The sequence below is a fragment of the Pongo abelii genome, chromosome 5 (genome assembly GCF_028885655.2).
Source record: "Pongo abelii isolate AG06213 chromosome 5, NHGRI_mPonAbe1-v2.0_pri, whole genome shotgun sequence".
Lineage (NCBI taxonomy): Eukaryota > Metazoa > Chordata > Mammalia > Primates > Hominidae > Pongo > Pongo abelii.
The window spans coordinates 104,123,704-104,142,549 of NC_071990.2; the positions used below are offsets into that span (position 1 = coordinate 104,123,704).

General features: G+C 33.8%; 1 long non-coding RNA gene across 1 annotated transcript in view; it reads right to left on the reverse strand.

The window, feature by feature from the left end:
• Window positions 1-949: 949 nt before the first annotated feature.
• LOC134761617 (uncharacterized) overlaps window positions 950-18,846 on the reverse strand; it is a 31,432-nt gene continuing 13,535 nt past the window's right edge. The window contains exons 2-3 of the long non-coding RNA XR_010140527.1: window positions 4,865-4,974; window positions 950-1,248 (exon numbers count right to left, since the gene is read on the reverse strand). This is a non-coding gene — a long non-coding RNA (uncharacterized LOC134761617). The remainder of the gene's footprint in view (window positions 1,249-4,864; window positions 4,975-18,846) is intronic.

The following is an 18,846-nucleotide window of genomic DNA, read 5'->3' on the forward strand; positions in this document are numbered from 1 at the left end:
GAAATAGAATAGAATTTTAGGAAAAAAAAAGTGTTGCATAGAACAATGTTCTTACATCTTAATATGAAATTTAAAATACGTATTTAAAACTTTATTGAAGGCAATTCACATAACATATGAACACTTTTGAAACAAAATTACTACTGTATAATAGCTGTCTGATGAGATAATTTTCATGTTATTTTGTAAGTGGGTAATTCTGTAAATGCAGTGACATTGAAAACCCATGTGGAAAGCAGGCAAAGGATTTTTGATTTAGATAAAAGTAATTCTTTTCAATTATAATATTAAAGAATCGCCATTGCTCAAAAAAATTGGAAAAATTTCTCATAAAGCTTGTGTGCTCTATATTTTCATTTACTTCTTAACTGAATAACATTGAAAATAAAAAAAGTAATGTTTTATCTACGAATGTTAACAAAATTGGTTACTAAATAGTTGTGGCAATCTATCTAATTGTGATTTTATCCATACAGAAAGATTAAATAGGACATTTAAGCATTATATGTGTAATTCATTTTCATCTTACTTCAGCTGAAATGAGTGATTGAAATTAGTCTGACACCAGGTAATACAAAAACAATTTCTGCCTATGAAACAGATTTTATGATTTTTTTTCTCCAGAAACAGATTTTCCAGAGTAATTACACTTTGCTAATGCATATTGTGGAATTAATTTTATTACTTCAAATACGTGCCAACTGATAGGGAAAAATTAAAGGTAGAAAGTGCATATGAGAGGCAGAGCAAGATGATCAAATAAAAGCCTTTATAAATCATCTCCACCACAAGAACACCAAATTTAAATAACTAACTACACATTAAAAATCATCATCATAAGAATGAAAAATGAAGTGAGCAATCACTGTACCTGGTTTTGACTTCATATCACTGTTAAGAGGCATTAAAGAAGGTAGACAATACAGTCTTCTTTTTTATCTTTTATTTTAGGTTTGGAAGTACATGTGAAGGTTTGTTACACAGAGAAACACAGTGTCACAGGGGTTTGTGGTACACATTATTTCATCACTCAAGTGTTAAGGCCAGTACCCAATAGTAATTTTTTCTTCTCCTCTCCCTCCTCCTGCCCTCTTGCCTCAAGCAGGCCCCAGGATCTGTTGTTTCCTTCTTTGTGTTTGTAAGTTCTTATCATTTAGCTCCCACTTATAAGTGAGAACACGTGGTATTTGGTTTTCTGTTCCTGCATTAGTTTGCTAAGAATAATAGCCTCCAGCTCCATCCATGTTCCTACAAAAGACATCATATCATTATTTTTTATGGCTGCGTAGTATTCCATGGTGTATATGTACCACATATTCTTTATTCAATCTGTCATTGATCAGTATTTAGGTTGATTCCATGTCTGCTAGTGTGAACAGTGTTGCAATGAACATTCACATGCATTTATATTTTTGTTAGAATGGTTTATATTCATCTGGATATATGCCCAGTAAAGGGATTGCTGGATTAAATGGTAATTCTGATTTTAGGTCTTTGAGGGATGACCATACTGATTGCCACAATGACTGAACTAATGTACACTCCCACCAAGAGTGTATAAGTGTTCACTTTTGTCTGACACCTCATCAGCATCTGCTATTTTTGAGTTTTTAATAATAGCCACTCTGATGGGTGTGACATGGTATAAATTAAATTCCTAGGAATTAACCAAAGAAGTGAAAGATCTCTACAATGAAAACTATAAAACAGTGATGAAAAAAATTGAAGAGGGCATCAAAAAATGGAAAAATATCTCATGTTCATGAATTGGAAGAATCAATATTGTTAAAATGTCCATGCTATGCAATCTATAGATTCAATGCAATTCCTATCAAAACATCAATGATATTCTTCATTTATAGGAAAAACATCTGTAAAATGTATATGGAACCACAAAAGATCCAGAATAGTCAAAGCTATCCTGAGAACAAAATTGGAAAAAATCATATTACCTGACTTCAAATTATCCTACAGAGATATAGTTAAAAAAAAAATACATGGTACTGGCATAAAAACAGACCCATAAAACAGAATAGAGAACCCAAAAACAAATCCATACATTCACAGTGAACTTATTTTCAACACAGGTGCCAAGAACATACACTGGGGAAAAGGGAGTCTTTTCAATAAATGGTGCTGGGAAAACAGAATATTCATATGCAGAAGAGAGTAACTAGATGTCTAATTCTCACTATGTTCAAAAATAAAATCAAAATGTATTAAAGACTTAAATCTAAGACCTTCAACTGTGAAACTATTACAAGAAAACATTGGGGAAGCTCTCTAGAACATTGGTCTGGACAAAAATTCCTTCAGTAATACCCGATAAACACAGGCAACCGAAACAAAAATGGACAAGTGGAATCACATTAAGTTAAAAAGCTTCTGCAGAGCAAAGGAAGCTATCAAAAAAGTGAGGAGACAACCCACAGAATAGGAGAAAATATTTGCAAACTACCCATATGACAAGCGATGAATAACAAAAATACATAAGAAGCTCAAATAGCTCTATAGGAAAAATATCTCATAATCCAATATAAAACGGGCAAAAGACCTGAATAGATATTTTCAAAAGAAGACATACAAATGGCAAACAGGCACATGGAAAAGTACTCAACATTGATTATCAGACAAATGAAAATCGAAGCTACAATGAGATATCATCTCACTCTAGTTTAAGTGGCTTTTATCCAAAGACAGGCAAAAAGAAATGCTGGCAAGGATGTGCAGAAAATGAAACCCTCATAGTCTGCTGGTGGGAATGTAAATTAGTATAACCATTACGATAAACTCTTTGGAAGTACCTCAAAAAACTAAAAATAGAGCCACCATACAATCCAGTATTCTTACTGTTGGGTATACACCCAAAAGAAGGAAAATCAGTATATTGAAGGGATATCTGCACTCCCATATTTGTTGCAACACCGTTCACAATATCCAAGATTTGGAAGCAACCTAGCCATCCATCAGCAGGTGAATGAATAAGGAAAATGTGATACATTTACACAATGGAGCACTCTTCAGCCATAACAAAGAATGAGATCCTGTCATTTGCGACTTGAATGAAACTAGAGGTCATTATGTTAGGTGAAATAACCCAGGCACAGAAATACAAACATCACATGTTTTCACTTATTTGTGGGAGGTAAAAATTAAAACAAATGAACTCATAGAGATAGAGAGTAGAAGGAAAGTTACCAGAGGCTGAGGAGGGTAGTGGGCGGGGGGCTTGGGGAGGAGATGGTTAATGGATACAAAAAGTAATTAGGAAGAATTAATAAGACCTGATATTTGATAGCACAACAGGATAACTACAGTTAATAATAATTTAATTGCACATTTTTAAATAACTAAGAGTATAATTGGGTTGTTTATAATATAAAGGGTAAACGCTTGAGGGAATGGATACTCCATTTACCATGATGTGATTATTACACATCGCATGCCTGTATCTAAGTATCTCATGTATTACATAAATATATACATCTGCTTGTATCCACAAAAATTAAAGATAGAAATAAAATAATAAATGTGCATAATGTGTTGCCTTAAATTGAAACAATTTTTTTACATAATGATAAAAGTAATTGAATCATGTATAGATAAATTTTGAGCAAATTTAGCCATGTAATTTTTTATCATTATGCATTTTAAGCAATATAAAACATGCTAACATTCCTGCATTCAACGAAATTATTGATGAGAATGACTGGCAGATTTGGAGAAGGTTGAGAAGGCCAGTGTGGCTGAATTGAGAAGCTGAATGTGGGAGCTAGAAGTGAGGTTAGAGAGGTAACAGGGAAGCCAGATTATAAATCACATTATGGATCATAAACTTTTCCTTTAAGTGAGATAAGAATACAATGGAGAGTTTTGCACACAGAGTGACACAATCTGACTTATAATAAGATCTCTCTGCATCTTTTGCTGTGAACAAACTTTATGTAACAAGAGCAGAAGCAGTGAGAACAGTTGGGAGGCTACTGTTTTAATCCAAGCAAAAACAGAAATGATAGATTAGATCTGAGTGGTAGCAGCTTAAGTAAAAGAGGGAATTGGATTCTGCATATATCTTTGAAGTAGACTCTTCATATTGCTGACAGGTAGAGTATGGTGCTTCCTCTTGTTCTTGGACTCAAACTTGATTCACAAACTCGAATGCAGATAATATTAGGGTCCATAATTGGTGAGGACATAAACAAAGACAGTGCTAGTAGTACAATTAGTCTTAACAAGAGTAACAGGTGTGCACATGACATTCTGAGATGCTGTCAAATTGGGGGACATTTTAAGAGCAAGTTATCAGATCAGTGCCACAGGTCCTTGAGAGCATTAAGACAGTGGGACTATACAAATATAACAGGGCGTGAACAAAGAGTTCAGGGAAGTCTAACAAAAAATAGGCCAAAAAACCAAAAGCAACACGAAAACAAAAACAATTTACACATGGAAAAACTGGAGGTGTTGTCAGTAGCATATAGGACAGACCTAGGGAAACATGTGGTCAGTATCACAACCACAGATTACTACAGGTATATGATACAGTAAATGAGTTTTTCAAGATCAACTGAAAGGTACAAAATTTGAGGAAAATAGCCTCAATCAACAAAGGGTGGAATACTTACTAGTATGACAAATTTATGGGGTTAGGCAATGAGGAAAGGATATTAAAATTAAAGTATGTTGGAAATGTGTTAAAAAGACAAAGGTGGGGGCTCCAAGAATTTGTAAGAGAATACAAAAAAAAAAAAAAAAGGAAATGGGAGAAATTTCCTAAAAATAAAATGATCAAAATACAGCTATTTGATTGTTTTGAAATGACCGGAGTTGGATCCCAGGAATAAAAGCTAAAGACAGAACTTACAGGTAAGAACAAGTAGCTGCTTTATGATGGGGTGAGGAAAACAGGGACATTGGTTCAGGTAGTACAAAAGTTTTCCAAGGCACACGTGAATGAAAGTAGACCTTAAACATCTGAAAATAAAAGTAAAGAAAATATACAAAGAGTTATTCTCACACTACTTAACAAACAAATTTGAAGTTACATGTGGAAAGAAAACAAAAAGGTAAAATAAAATTATTTTTTCACTTCTAAATTGAAAAACTGTGCTACATAATTTATACATTTAGGAACTCTTAATCTGTTTTTGTTTTGTTTTGTTTTGTTTTTTTCAGAAAAACAGTGCTCATTAATTTCTGATGCTTTTTCCAATATTTTTTAATGTAGAAATACCCTTTCAGGACACAAAAGCATAAGGTGAAAAAATACAAAAAAAAAAAAAAAAGAAAGAAAGTACCTGATTGAAGCAAGCATATAAAATAAATGAGTCAGATCTTCTCTGCTTTATCTTTTTTCATATGGTGGCTGTGGAGGCATCTCAATCAACACTCAGAATTCTTGAAATACACATTAAGTCACGATATGTCATCATGCTACTTACATTACACTAAGCTGATATTGACAAAGCAATCAAAAGCAATAGGGAATGCAGCAGTTATAGGTCTCCCATCTTAAATTCCATTTTTTAAATTTATTTTTTATTTCATTAGGTTTTTAGGGGACAGATGGTGTTTGGTTACATGGATAAGTTTATTTAGTGGTGATTTCTGAGATTTTGGTGCCCGCATCACCCAAGCAGTGCACACTGTACCCAATGTGTAGTCTTTTAACCCTCACCTCCCTCCCACTCTTTCCTCAAAGTCCCCAACATCCTTTGTATCATTCTCATGCCTTTGCTTCCTCATAACTTAGCTCCCACTTGAGTGAGAAGACACAATGTTTGCTTTTTCCATTTCTGAGTTACTTCACTTAAAATAGTAGTCTCCAATTCCATCTAGGTCACTGTGAATGCCATTATTTTGTTCCTTTTTATGGCTTACTAGTATTCCATGGTGTGTATATATATACATATACATATATATATATATCATATCACATTTTATTTTTCCACTTGTTGATTGATGGGCATTTGGGCTGGTTTCATATTTTTTTAATTGTAAATTGTGCTGCTATAAACATGCATGTGCAAGTATCTTTTTCATATAATAACTTATTTTCCACAGGGTAGATACCCAGGAGTGTGATTTCTGGATCAAATGGCAGATGTACTTTTAGTTCTCTAAGGAGTCTCTGTATTGTATTTCATCGTGATTGTACTAAGTTACCTTCCCACCAACAGTGTAAAAGTGTTCCCTTTTCACCACATTCATGCCAACATCTATTTTTTTTTAATTTTTTGATTATGGCCATAAAAATTCTAGAAGATAACATCAGAAAAGCCCTTCTAGACATTGGCTTAGGCAAAGACTTCATGACCAAGAACCCAAAAGCAAATGCAACAAAAACAAAGATAAATAGATTGGCCTTAATTAAACTAAATTAAACTAAAATGTTTCTGCACAGAAAATAATAATAATAATCAGTAGAGTTAACAGAAAACCCAGAGTGGAAGGAAATCTTCACAGATTTGTACATCTGTGGATACTTTATTCACAGTCTATACATCTGACAAAAGGATTAATATCCAGAATCTACAAAGAACATAAAGAAATCAGCAAGAAAAACAAAACAAAACAATCTTATCAAAAAGTGGGCTAAGGACATAAATAGACAATTTGCAAAAGAATGTATTCAAATGCCCAACAAGCATATGTAAAAATGCCTAACATCACTAATGATTATGGAAATGCAAATCAAAACAACAATGCCATACCACCCTACTCCTGCAAGAATGGTCATAATCAAATTCTATCTTAATATAGATTCATTGAGTTGAATACTACTAGTATCTCACGCTGTCTTTAAATTAATCTTATTATCCATCTTTTATATTCTCTCTCATGTTCAGAAGGACAATTAAGTTTGTCTAAATAAAATTGCCTTCTAATAGAAGTGTTCTGAATATGAGCTTTATTTATAATTTAGGTAATATATTTCTACATTATAAAATAAATGAATAAATGCTTCTTTTAATCTTATGTTCTATTAATATCTTTATACTATTAATATAATGATCTGAAATGGGTCAATATAATTCTAGAACTCTTTAAACATGCTTATATATGTGTGTGCATGCATATATTAATATATCTACACATTTAGTTTTATATCTCAGTGAACTAGAAGTTTTTGTTAGAAGAACTAAAGACTGAACTAGGCAGAACGTAAGTTAAATGACCAGAATTTTATATAAGTGCAAATTAGGACTTTATATAATTGCAAATTACTTTATATTATCTCAAATTATGGTATTTGAAATAATCGGGAAACAAATGAGTAGTCTATTTTTAATGATCACTTCTCTAGTACAATCCTCTTTTACAGACTCTAGTTAATTATTTCCTATAGTTAAAACAACCCTTTGATCGAATAAACTATACTTTTATCCTCCTATGCTTTCTCTACTTTTATGAAATCTGATCATTTCAATACTGATTTTCATTATTTTTCCATAATTTCCTCTAAACTTTCCTTTACCCATCTTTATCACCTATTGTCATTGCTTACGTTCTTACAATTATTCTATTGTTCAAAAATTGCCTCAAAGTCAAAATGCCACATTATTTATCTTTAATCTCTAATTCTTACTTCATCTCTTCATTTTTACTTTTCAAATTTTACAATAATATAATAGTTTTATTTTTAGTTTAAGCTTCAACACCTTCAACTTTGTGAACCGTCAGAATTTTTAGTTCTACTAAAAGTCAATCTCCCAACACTCACTGAAACTTTTTTACTTTTCTAATGTTTTTAATTTTAATAAGTGATATACGGTTTGAATAGGCTCTTTTACTATGTATGAAGCCTCATTTTGGAAGGTGGGTTTTTGTGTTAATTTTCATACACACGCAAATATATTTTAAAAATTGAATCAAATATGTTTACTATTTACCTTTACTAAAATTGTTAAACACAACAATTTTTCTTTTTTTTCTTTTTTGAGACAGAGTCTCGCTCTGTCGCCCAGGCTGGAGTGCACTGGCGCGATCTCTGCTCACTGCAAGCTCTGCCTCCCAGAGCAATCAAGGGATTCTCCTGCCTCAGCCTCCCGAGTAGCTGGGACTACAGGCGCCCGCCACCACGCCCGGCTAATTTTTTGTATTTTTACTAGAGACGGGGTTTCACCGTGTTAGCCAGGATTGTCTCAATCTCCTGACCTCGTGATCCGCCCGTCTAGGTCTCCCAAAGTGCTGGGATTATAGGCGTGAGCCACCGCGCCAGCCAACAATCTTTCTTAAATGAATGTAACATTGCAGAGCTTGTAAGTTAAATTTAGCACAATGGCTTCAAGTTTCCTCTAATATGAAGTTACTCCTGGGAGGCAACTAATCTAGTTTCTGATTTTTTTTTTCACTGACAATTGGGCTTTCTCTGAACTTTAAACTATCTCAGTCAGCTACAGCAAAAGCCTTTGAGTAAATGAGGCTTTCCATATTCACCAGATAATTCATGCCATCTCAACCTTAGATAGCTCACTTCCCTGTATCCTTATTCTCAAATCCAAGTTGTCTTGCCTCTTCTCTAATTACAAAATCTGTTCAGGCACCAGGCTCACGCCTGTAATCCCAGCACTTTTGGAGGCCGAGGTCGGCGGATCACCTGAGGTCAGGAGTTTGAGACCAGCCTGGCCATCGTGGTGAAACTCTGTCTCTACTAAAAATGCAAAAAAATAGCTGACTGTGGTGGCACACACCTGTAGTCCCAGCTACTGGGGAGGCTGAGGCAGGAGAATCTCTTGAACCAGGGAGGCAGAGGTTGCAGTGAGCTCAGATTGTGTCACTGCACTCCAGCCTGGGTGACAGAGCAAGACTCCATCTCAAAAACAGAAATAATAATAATTACAAAATGTTTCTACCTTCTGACCCACTCTCAAAGTATTCCCTCCAACCCCCCCCAAAAAAACCTTTCTGTTTTATATTTTATTCAATGGTTAAATACACTTTCTACCACTTCAAATATTTAACCGAGTAGTCTCTTGGTCTCTTTGAATTATAGAACAAGAAATCAGAATTTGAGGAAATTTTTCCTTTTTTCCATACGCCACATTTGATGTTTATTGTTCTTATGTCAAAATGCTACGTTCTCCCTCTCTGAAACATCATTTTGCTTTGAGAACAACTCCATCCATGTTCTAACACTTTTTGTAATTACAAACTATAAATCCTCCAGTCATGCCTTCTCATTGGCTGAAAACTTTGAAATGGGCTATGTCTTCCATTTTCCATCTCCTTTGACAGAAACAGTATTCTTACATATAATCTACTCTGTACCTCAAATTCTCTCTTTTTCATAGTTCTGGATTCAAATTATTGTTACCTAAATTTCACTTCATCCACTCACTCCGAGAGTCATATCCAGGATGGGTTAACACTGATAATTGTTCCAAGAAATCTCTCATCCATTTATGAAGAAAATAAATTTAATTGACTCATAGTTCTGCAGGCTTAACTGGAAGCATGACTGGGAGGTGTCAGAAAACTTACAATCATGGCAGAAGGCCAAACTTTTATGCTCTGCTTCCCTTTTAAATATAAGTTCCAACTTCAGACCATCTCTTTCTTCACACATATAAATATTACTTTTAGAAACACCCATGTCACATCTTGAATGCTTCAGTGCTCAGAAATTTCTTCTGCCAGATACCCTAAAGTATCTCTCTCAGGTTCATAGTTCCATAGATCTCTATGGTAGGGGCAAAATGTCACCGGTCTCTTTGCTAAAGAATAGCAAGGGTGATCTTTACTCCAGTTCCCAAGAAGTTCCTATCTCCATCTGAGACCATCTCATCCTGGACTTCATTGTCGGTATCACTATCAGCATTTTGGTCAAAACCATTCAGCAAGTCTCTAGGAAGTTACAAACTTCCCTACATCTTCCTTTTTCTGAGCCCTCCAAACTGTTTCAACCTCCGCCTGTTTCCCAGTTCCAAAGTCATTTTCACATTTTCAGGTATCTTTATAGCAGTGCCCCACTCTCCCAGTACCAATTTTCTATATTAGTTTGTTCTCACACCTTTATAAAGAACTACCTGAGACTGGATAATTTATGAAGAAAAGAGGTTTAATTGACTCACGGTTCTGCAGGCTTAACAGGAATTATTACTGGGAGGCCTCAGAAAACTTACAATCATGGCAGAAGGTGAAGGGGAAGCAAGCATGTGTTACCATGGTGGAGCAGGTGAGAGAGAGTGAAGGAAGAAGTTCCATACACTTTCAAACAACCAGATCTCATGAGAACTCACTCACTGTCATGAGAACAGCAGGAGGGAAGTCTGCCCCCATGATTCAATCACCTCTCACTAGGCCCCTCCTCTGACACATGGGGATTACAATTTGAGACAAGATTTAGCGCCAAACCATATCATTTAGTAATTATCTTGAAATGTTTTATGAAATGTAAATGATCAAATTTTCTTGTCAATTGTACCATGGTTGTAATGACCTCTCATCAGATCTTTAACCATCACTGTTTTAAATCTTATCATTTACAGATGATTAATTGTTTACTCTGGTACTTTCCTGAGCAACTGTAAGTATAAAATGTTTCATCTTCAAGGAGATTCATGGAAAGAACTCTGAAAGGTACAGGTTTCTAATAACTTTAAGATCATACCATTGGACTGGGTAAGAATTTTCAGCAATCTAACAAAGAAACTAATTGGTTCATAAAACTGCTAACCCAACATCAAGCAGAAGAAGAAAAACAAATGCCTTGGCAGATTTTCATGCTGTCAGCCAGTACTGAAATTGTTAAGATACGAAATTTGAAAGAGCTCCATAACACTGATTCAAATCAGATTACCTATGATATCCTATTTAATAAACAGTGCCATGCACCTGAATTGGAGAAACAACATTGGTATTTTAAAAACTGTAGATTCTATGCTAAGTGTGAAATTATGGAGAGCCTGGGAAGCTGTCTGTTTCTTCCTAAGCCTGTGAAGCTTCCATTGTTAAAAACTCTGTACACTATGACTCATCATGGAATAAATAAAATGATACTACATATAAAGGAAGAAAATTGGTAATTACTTTTTAAAAATTATTAAAGTGTTTTTTAACCAATGTTTGGTTTGCCAATTTCATAATTCTGTTAAGACCATAAAAACCTCAGGTAATAAATTTATAGCACCTGATGGAACATTTCAACACATACAGATGGACTTCAGTCAATTGCCACTTTCAGTTCCTGTTTTCTGGTTGTAAAGAAGCTTTCCTGTGCAGGAAGACCAGTGCTATCATAGTAGCTACCAAGATATTAAAAATGTGCTCTCTTTATGGGGCATCCCTAGAGGTATCTTCAGAAATAGAGGTACTCATTTTACAGGACAAGTTACAAAAAACTTTAAAAAGGTATTACAAACACAATAGGATTAGGCAAAACAAACTGAATTGACTATATTGCTTTGGTCAAAGATATTATGGATTAATGGCAATTATATCCAGTTCCACTGCAAAATGGCCTATTCTTCTAATAATAAAAACTCCATGTATCTCCCAATCTTATATACTCTAGCATGTCTCAATAGTGTAAAACTTTAATGCCTTATACCAAAGTATATTTTCAATTATATCCAGTTCCACTGCAAAATGGCCTATTCTTCTAATAATAAAACTCCATGTATCTCCCAATCTTATATACTCTAGCATGTCTCAATAGTGTAAAACTTTAATGCCTTGTACCAAAGTATATTTTCAGCAGGCGAAAGAAGCCCATTGTAACACAGAACCTGGAGAGTGAGTTTTTCGCAAAAAGAAAAACAACATAGAATAGCTGCCCTTGAACTCCATTGGCAGGGACCATAGCAACTTCTCTGTTAAGAAATTCAGGCCTGGAGTCCTGAATCCACATCTCTCAACTCAAGAGAGCCCTTGGTACTAGGTACTATACACCTATTAAAGACCTCAAGGAAAGGCTGACCAGAAAATTTTTTTTTCCAGTAGCAGATTGTATCCAAGGCATGGACAGCTTTCCCAAGATAATGGATTAAGGCTTCTCTCCTTTGTCATCATGAAACCCTTTTCTCTTTTCTCTGTGTTTCTTTTTGGTTTATATATGGCAAAGTTAATGCAATAATTTAGATTTCATAATTGATACCTTCCTCAGCTAAGTTAACTGAATATTGGCTATATCATGTAAAACTTAAATTCTTACATGAATCTTAGAGATTCTCAGATTCACCCTTTAACAAGTTGTACTGATATTACAAGTATAATATCTGGTCCTTTGTATGGGGTTAGGCTTTTAGATTCACATACTAAGATTCCTCATTTAAATCTAACAGTAGGCAAAACCTACTGAGCTTTTTGTGAGTGTTTTGCAGTGAAATTATGCCAGACATTACATAAGAAAACCAAAAGAAAGATAATTTGACAGCTTATAGAAAAATTTATAACCTTAATCTCTTAATTATCAATTATTGTGTTATCCAACTGTACAATAATTCAATAATGGAGCCTTAGACAAATACTATTAGTGCTTCCCTACTGGTGACCCCTAATGCACAAGACAACCTACAGAGAACTGTCTGTTGTTACCCTCCAGGATGTGTTTTTATCTGTGGAGGATGTAACAATCAACGATACATGTCTCAAATGTGAAAAATAAGGGTTCTATGTAGATTTGGGATTCTAAAGGTACCACTGTCACCCCATAACCAATTGCAAACTGAACACCTCAAAATTTATACCATAGAATAAAGTGAGATTTGCCAGCAGGCATAAATCATTCTAAATGGGATTTTTTTTGGTAGAATGCTCCTTCCCTGGTTTGGCATAAAAGTAAATGAGGTTATGATTAGAAATTTGTATCAAACATGAGCTACTATAGCTGAATCTACTGCAAAGCTATATTTGCCCAGAAAACTTCTTTAAATTCTCTTGAGAACATTATCTTAGATAACAAGATTGTTTTAGACTACTTTGGCTGAACAAGGGGGAGTGTGTAATAGCTAACACCTCCTGTTGCACTTGGATAAATACATCTGGTATGGCAGAAACTCGGTTGCAAGAAATCAACAAACAAGCTACTTGGTTAAAACAAGTAGATTTCTCTCATGGCTCATTTTTGATATATTTGATTTTGATCAGCTCAGTTCAAGGGGCTCCTGTTAAGGAATATACTTCAGTCTCTTAGCATTATCCTCCTGATAGGCAACATAAGGGTTTCCCTCGTGCATCATATCGTCTCAAGAGTCTTAAACGCTCATATGCTGCCATCTGCTAAATGTCAAATGGTCTAATTATGGTTAGAATAATGATGACACAATGACAACATAAAGAAACATTCAACTGACCTGATGTGGAGAATTGTGAATTCTATACTGAGGCCAACAGAAAGTGCATTAATGACCAAGGTTTTAATCGAGCTCTCAAAATTGAGAGGCTGACCGAAAGGAGGAAATAGTTCATTAAATTTGTTCTAACGCTATGTCTGTGTATAGCAAATTTTAACCTAACTTAGTATGTAAACCATTTGCAACCTAATTTAAGAGTATATTCTTGTAACAAGTAGCTGAATCCTAGCTGCCAAGCTTTCAGACAATCACAGGCTGCCAAATGACCAGACCATGTCCATAGAAAGCAAATGCTAAGCTGGAAAATCAAGCTGTTTCCTTATGTTACTTCCCTTTTCCATCTATAAATACTGTCTACCCATGTTGCTGTGTGGAGCTCTCTGAACTTTTACTGCTTTAGAGTGCTGACCAACTCATGAATTGTTTCTTTGCTCCAGTGTGCTCTGCTAAAGTAAATTTGTCAAAAATTTTTCTTTTGACTCATGTCATTATACGTTTTCCCAAATCTAGAATGTACAACACCAAGAATAAACCGTAATGTAAACTATGGACTATAGGCAATTATAATGTGTCTTTTTAGTTTTATCATTTGTGACAAATGTAGTACTCTGCTGGGGATGTTGACAGTGGAAGTGACTGTAAATGTGAAGGGGCAGAGCAAATATGGGAAACCTCTGTACTTTCTTCTTAATTTTTTTGTGGACCTACAATGGTTCTAAAAAATATCATCTTAAGGCTGGGCGCGGTGGCTCACACCTGTAATCCCAGCACTTTGGGAGGCCGAGGTGGGCAAATCATGAGGTCAGGAGATCGAGACCCTCCTGACTAACACGGTGAAACCCCATCTCTAATAAAAATACAAAAAAAAATTAGCCAGGTGTGGTGGCAGGCGCCTGTAGTCCCAGCTAATCGGGAGGCTGAGGCAGGAGAATGGCGTGAACCCAGGCGGCAGAGCTTGCAGTGAGCTGAGATCATGCCACTGCACTCCAGCCTGGGCGACAGAGCAAGACTATGTCTAGAGAAAAAAAAAATCATCTTAAAACAAAACAAAGACCTTTCTTTGAGCAGGGCTCAGTCTCTGACTGAAGGCTTTTATTCTATTTTTATATATGTTTTATTTTATTTTACCCTTCAAACAAAGGTTATTAGGTCTAGCTTAACTGCAGTTAGGCTAGGCAGGGTCTTTCTTCTCAGCTCTCCTGTGCCTCTTCTAGCTGCAGATTGCTATCGCTTTCTGCTCCTATTTCTACTCTTGTTGTCCTACAATCTATTCTCCATATAACAATGAATTTAATGCATTTTAATTATAATATCATGCCTATGTATATTAGGAATATTCTTCCACTAATTATCTGTGTAGCTAATCTCCTGCCTCCTTTAAGTTTTTCTGAAGTCTTATCCCAGTAGAAGTTCATCTGGTCATCATATTTAAAATTGGAACTCCTCTCCTTCTCATTCCCACAGGTATCACTCTCCTTGTTTTTCCTATAGCTCTTTAATCTTCTAACATACTGTACATATTGTTTATTTATTATATCTATTATTTATTGTTGAAGTATTCTCACTAGAATGACAGTACAATGAAGGCAGATATACTTTTTATTTACTGATATAAGCATCCCAAAGAGTGCTTGACATAGAGTAGATTTTCAATAAATATTTGTTAAATAAATTAATACATGAAAACATTGTTATCTCATGAAGGAATCTTTAGCAAATAGAATCTCTCCATGACTGGAGGGATCAGGATCAAAAGCCTGATAGTTGCAGAATTACCTAGCCAAAAAACAAGACTTGGAGAGGTGGAAGAAAACAGAAAAAATCCTAAAACAAGTTTTAAAATCTTATATACCTTTTGTTCTCAATAGTAATATTTAGAGCTGATTTTCAAAGAAATACACTTTATTTTAAATTGACATAATCTTGTATTTATTGTGTATAATATGATGTTGTGAGGTGTAAATCTAAGTAACTAAAATATGCATTACCTCACATAGATATTTTGGTGGTGAGGACATTTAACATCTATTCTCTTAGCATTTTTCAAGAATAACATAAAGTATCATTAACTATAATCAAAAGTGCTGTACAATAGATTTCTTGAACTTATTCTATCTGTCTACCTGTAATTCTGTATTCTTTGGCCACCATTTTTTTAACCCACACTCTCCCTAATCACCCAGTTTCTGGTAACTACCATTTGATGACTTCTATAAAATTAACTTTTTTAGGGTTTGTTTTAAAAGTAATATTAGTCCTAACATCCAGCAAAATACAAAATACAAAAATACAGAAGTTATATTTAATTTTTACCAGAAAATTATATGCACAATGTATAAAAATAAATATGGATGTGTGTATATATATGTATGTATATGGATGTGTGTGCATATATATATGTACACACATCTATATATATGTGTATATATATACACACACACACACAAAATGAATGTGTGCATGTGTGTATGTAATGTAAAGGCAATAGTGAAACTAATTTTTCTTAACTAGTGTTATTGCATCTTTTTAGGTCATCCCAATTTTTAATGAATTTTGAAATTTTACACATCACCAAAATTTAAAAATACCTAGTATTTTATAACTAAAATATTTGTTTTTAAAAGTAAGTTTTTTTGTGGTATATTTTAATATTGACAATAATAATGGCAGATAGGCATTTAATTTGAAAAAAGAACACTAAATTACTATTTGCCATATAATATTCATTTATTTATCTTAACTTCCCCTATAATTTAGAAGTGAATCCATTTACGTTGAGTTTATTTTATAAAGTTAGATCAACACTTTTATTTTGTATAAAGGCGTTCTTAAATAAGGCACAGAGAAAAATTATAAAATGTATACAAGCCAACAAGCCGTTCATTTTATTCCATGGATAAAGTGAATGCAATACTTTGACATCTACGTTGTACAACTAGGCCTACATGGATGTATCAGTACTAGCAATTCATTCTGTACTAATACAGCCACTTGGGGGTACAAGGGTCACATAAGTAATGTTCACAGTTTTTTAGAGAACTTGCTGGATTATAAGGTGGAAGGGATGAAGGAAATCTGATTTTTTTTAGTCTGCTGTCTCATAATATTGATAATATAGGTTAAAAGAAGTTATTTGATATATTTAACTTTTCATTGTAGAAGGTGTCATTTTAAGAACTTATGATGTTGAATATAGATGTTCTAGTCACATAATTGCATTGCAAAAAATTTGTTGGTAAGCATATTTGTGCCTTAGATTAATAAATTAACCATTTTCTTATTTAATTATGTACTCTATTTTTCCTTTTTAATATATACCCTAAAATATTAATGAAATTAAAATTTGTTTATCACATTTATTGTATACTTCTTTCTTTTATTCTTTCTATTAACTTCCAAAAAATAAGCATAGGTTTTTAGTTTTGCACCAGGTATCTATAGGTTTTTGCTATTTTTATTACCCAGACACTGAAAGAGTTAGAAACAGGGTAAATCATCTAAAAATAATTTGAAGAGAGTTGAACAACCAAAATGTCAGCATGTCCAAATCTTTTTTAATGTGCAATTTGATATTTAATATTACATTGGTATTTGACACAATATCCTTAATATAAATAACCAAAATATATTCAGATGGAGTTTGATCAATCAGATTCATCACCTTTCCATTTTTTAAAATAATTTTTAATACAGTCAGTCTCTGGAAGAGACTGCACACTGGAGAGACAGCCTATAATGGAATATTCATGTCTGCTCTTTCATTCTCTTTCCCTCAAGATTCTCACAAACAATAACTAGGAATAATACACTTCTTTCACACAGCTCATGCCCAGAAGGATAAACACACTTATAATGATTTAAGCATCAGCCTACAATGCTACTGCATTATAGAGAGTAGCATCTTAATAGTTTATGGTTATTCCGAATAGACCCTGAGAACAAAAAGGTGACATGTTAGCTTAGGACTTAGTTATTTTCTTGACATAGGTATTGTGCAAGAAGGACACTTAGCAGTTTCTGATTAAAGAATATAATTAATGATTTTCAGAATGTTACATAATTTACTTTAAAAAATTTTATAATTTTCAGAAACTAGAGGATTTTACAAGATGAATTTACATAGAAGACAGATGGCTTCATAACAATTGCCTCCTACATTATTGCCCTGTAGCATTATAAGAAAATAAGTCATGATTAAATTTTGTCTAATTCACAATGTTCAAAATAATTGTTAGAATTAGAAATTTGACTGTTGAAGATTTAAAAATAATTGCAGAATATATAATCTGTTAAAAGAAAACGTTGGAATACTACATTTAATAGAATTTAATTGAGCAAGAGAAAAGAAAAAATTCACAAATCAGGCATGTCCCAGAATCAGAATAGATTCAGATAGACTCCCAGGACTGTCGCATGGTCAAATATTTATGAATAGAAAAAGTAAAGTAACTTATAGAAAATGGAAGATTAGTTACAGCTCAGCATTTGACTTATTTTAGCACAGTTTGAACACTTGGCCATCTGTGAGTGGTTGAAGTATGGCTGCTGTGATTGGCTAAGACTCCACTATTATTACAGCAGCATACTCCTAAATTAGGTTTTTAGTTTGCTGCCCTACTAAGTTAGGTTGCGGTTTGTACATAAGATCTCAAGTATGTGAGCATGGAAGCCTTTTCAGGCAAAATTTTAGTTTGATTTAACAAATCTATTGTGGCAATGATTAAGGAAATATAATTATAAACAAAACAAAATACCCTCCCAACACAAAAAACCTCTTCACAAAGGGAGAAGAGAAAGAAAATAATTTATTATTAAATGAACATTTAACTAGAATGTGATATGAATCTCAGGCAATCCACTAAAAGATTGCAAAGACAGAAAGAAATCTCACCATTTTATACAGCCAAGCAGATACAACTCAGTAAACACGTGTTCTCAAGATAAACAATAAATAACTAGTTCTCAGATGAGACTATGTAAAGTGCCATTTGCCACATATAGTTTATTCTGTTTACTTGATAATTGGACTTACTACCTGTGTTAGCTATTTGGCTTTATCGCCCCCAAAATAAACTTTTTAAAATCTTTATGACAAGAGTTAGTTTTGCAACTTGAAGGCCAGCTCAGCCAGAGTTAGGTTCCATCCTTCCCACAGACAGAAAGAGTAGGGCCACTATCTTCCTTGATTATGACATTTCAAAGTGATGGTTCCCAGGTACTTGAGACAGACAACCCTTATTATTAAAGTTTGCAAGAGGTTTATTTAGCTTTCTACAAAATCTACATGCATTTCCAAGAAACAGAGGAATAACTTAGAAATTCAACTTTTCCAAAGTAAATACTCTAAGATAAGGAAAAATATCTTCCTATACTTTCAATAGGGAGAATTAAGGTTCTTTATTTGTTCTTATGTAACATAAGTCAAATTCATTTAGTCCATCTCCAAAGTTACTTTAAAAATTAAAGTCCAATTTTTAAATGCACACACACACACACAACACATTCATCCTAGAAAATTCAATCCTAAGGTTACCTGTTTGTTAAGATCATA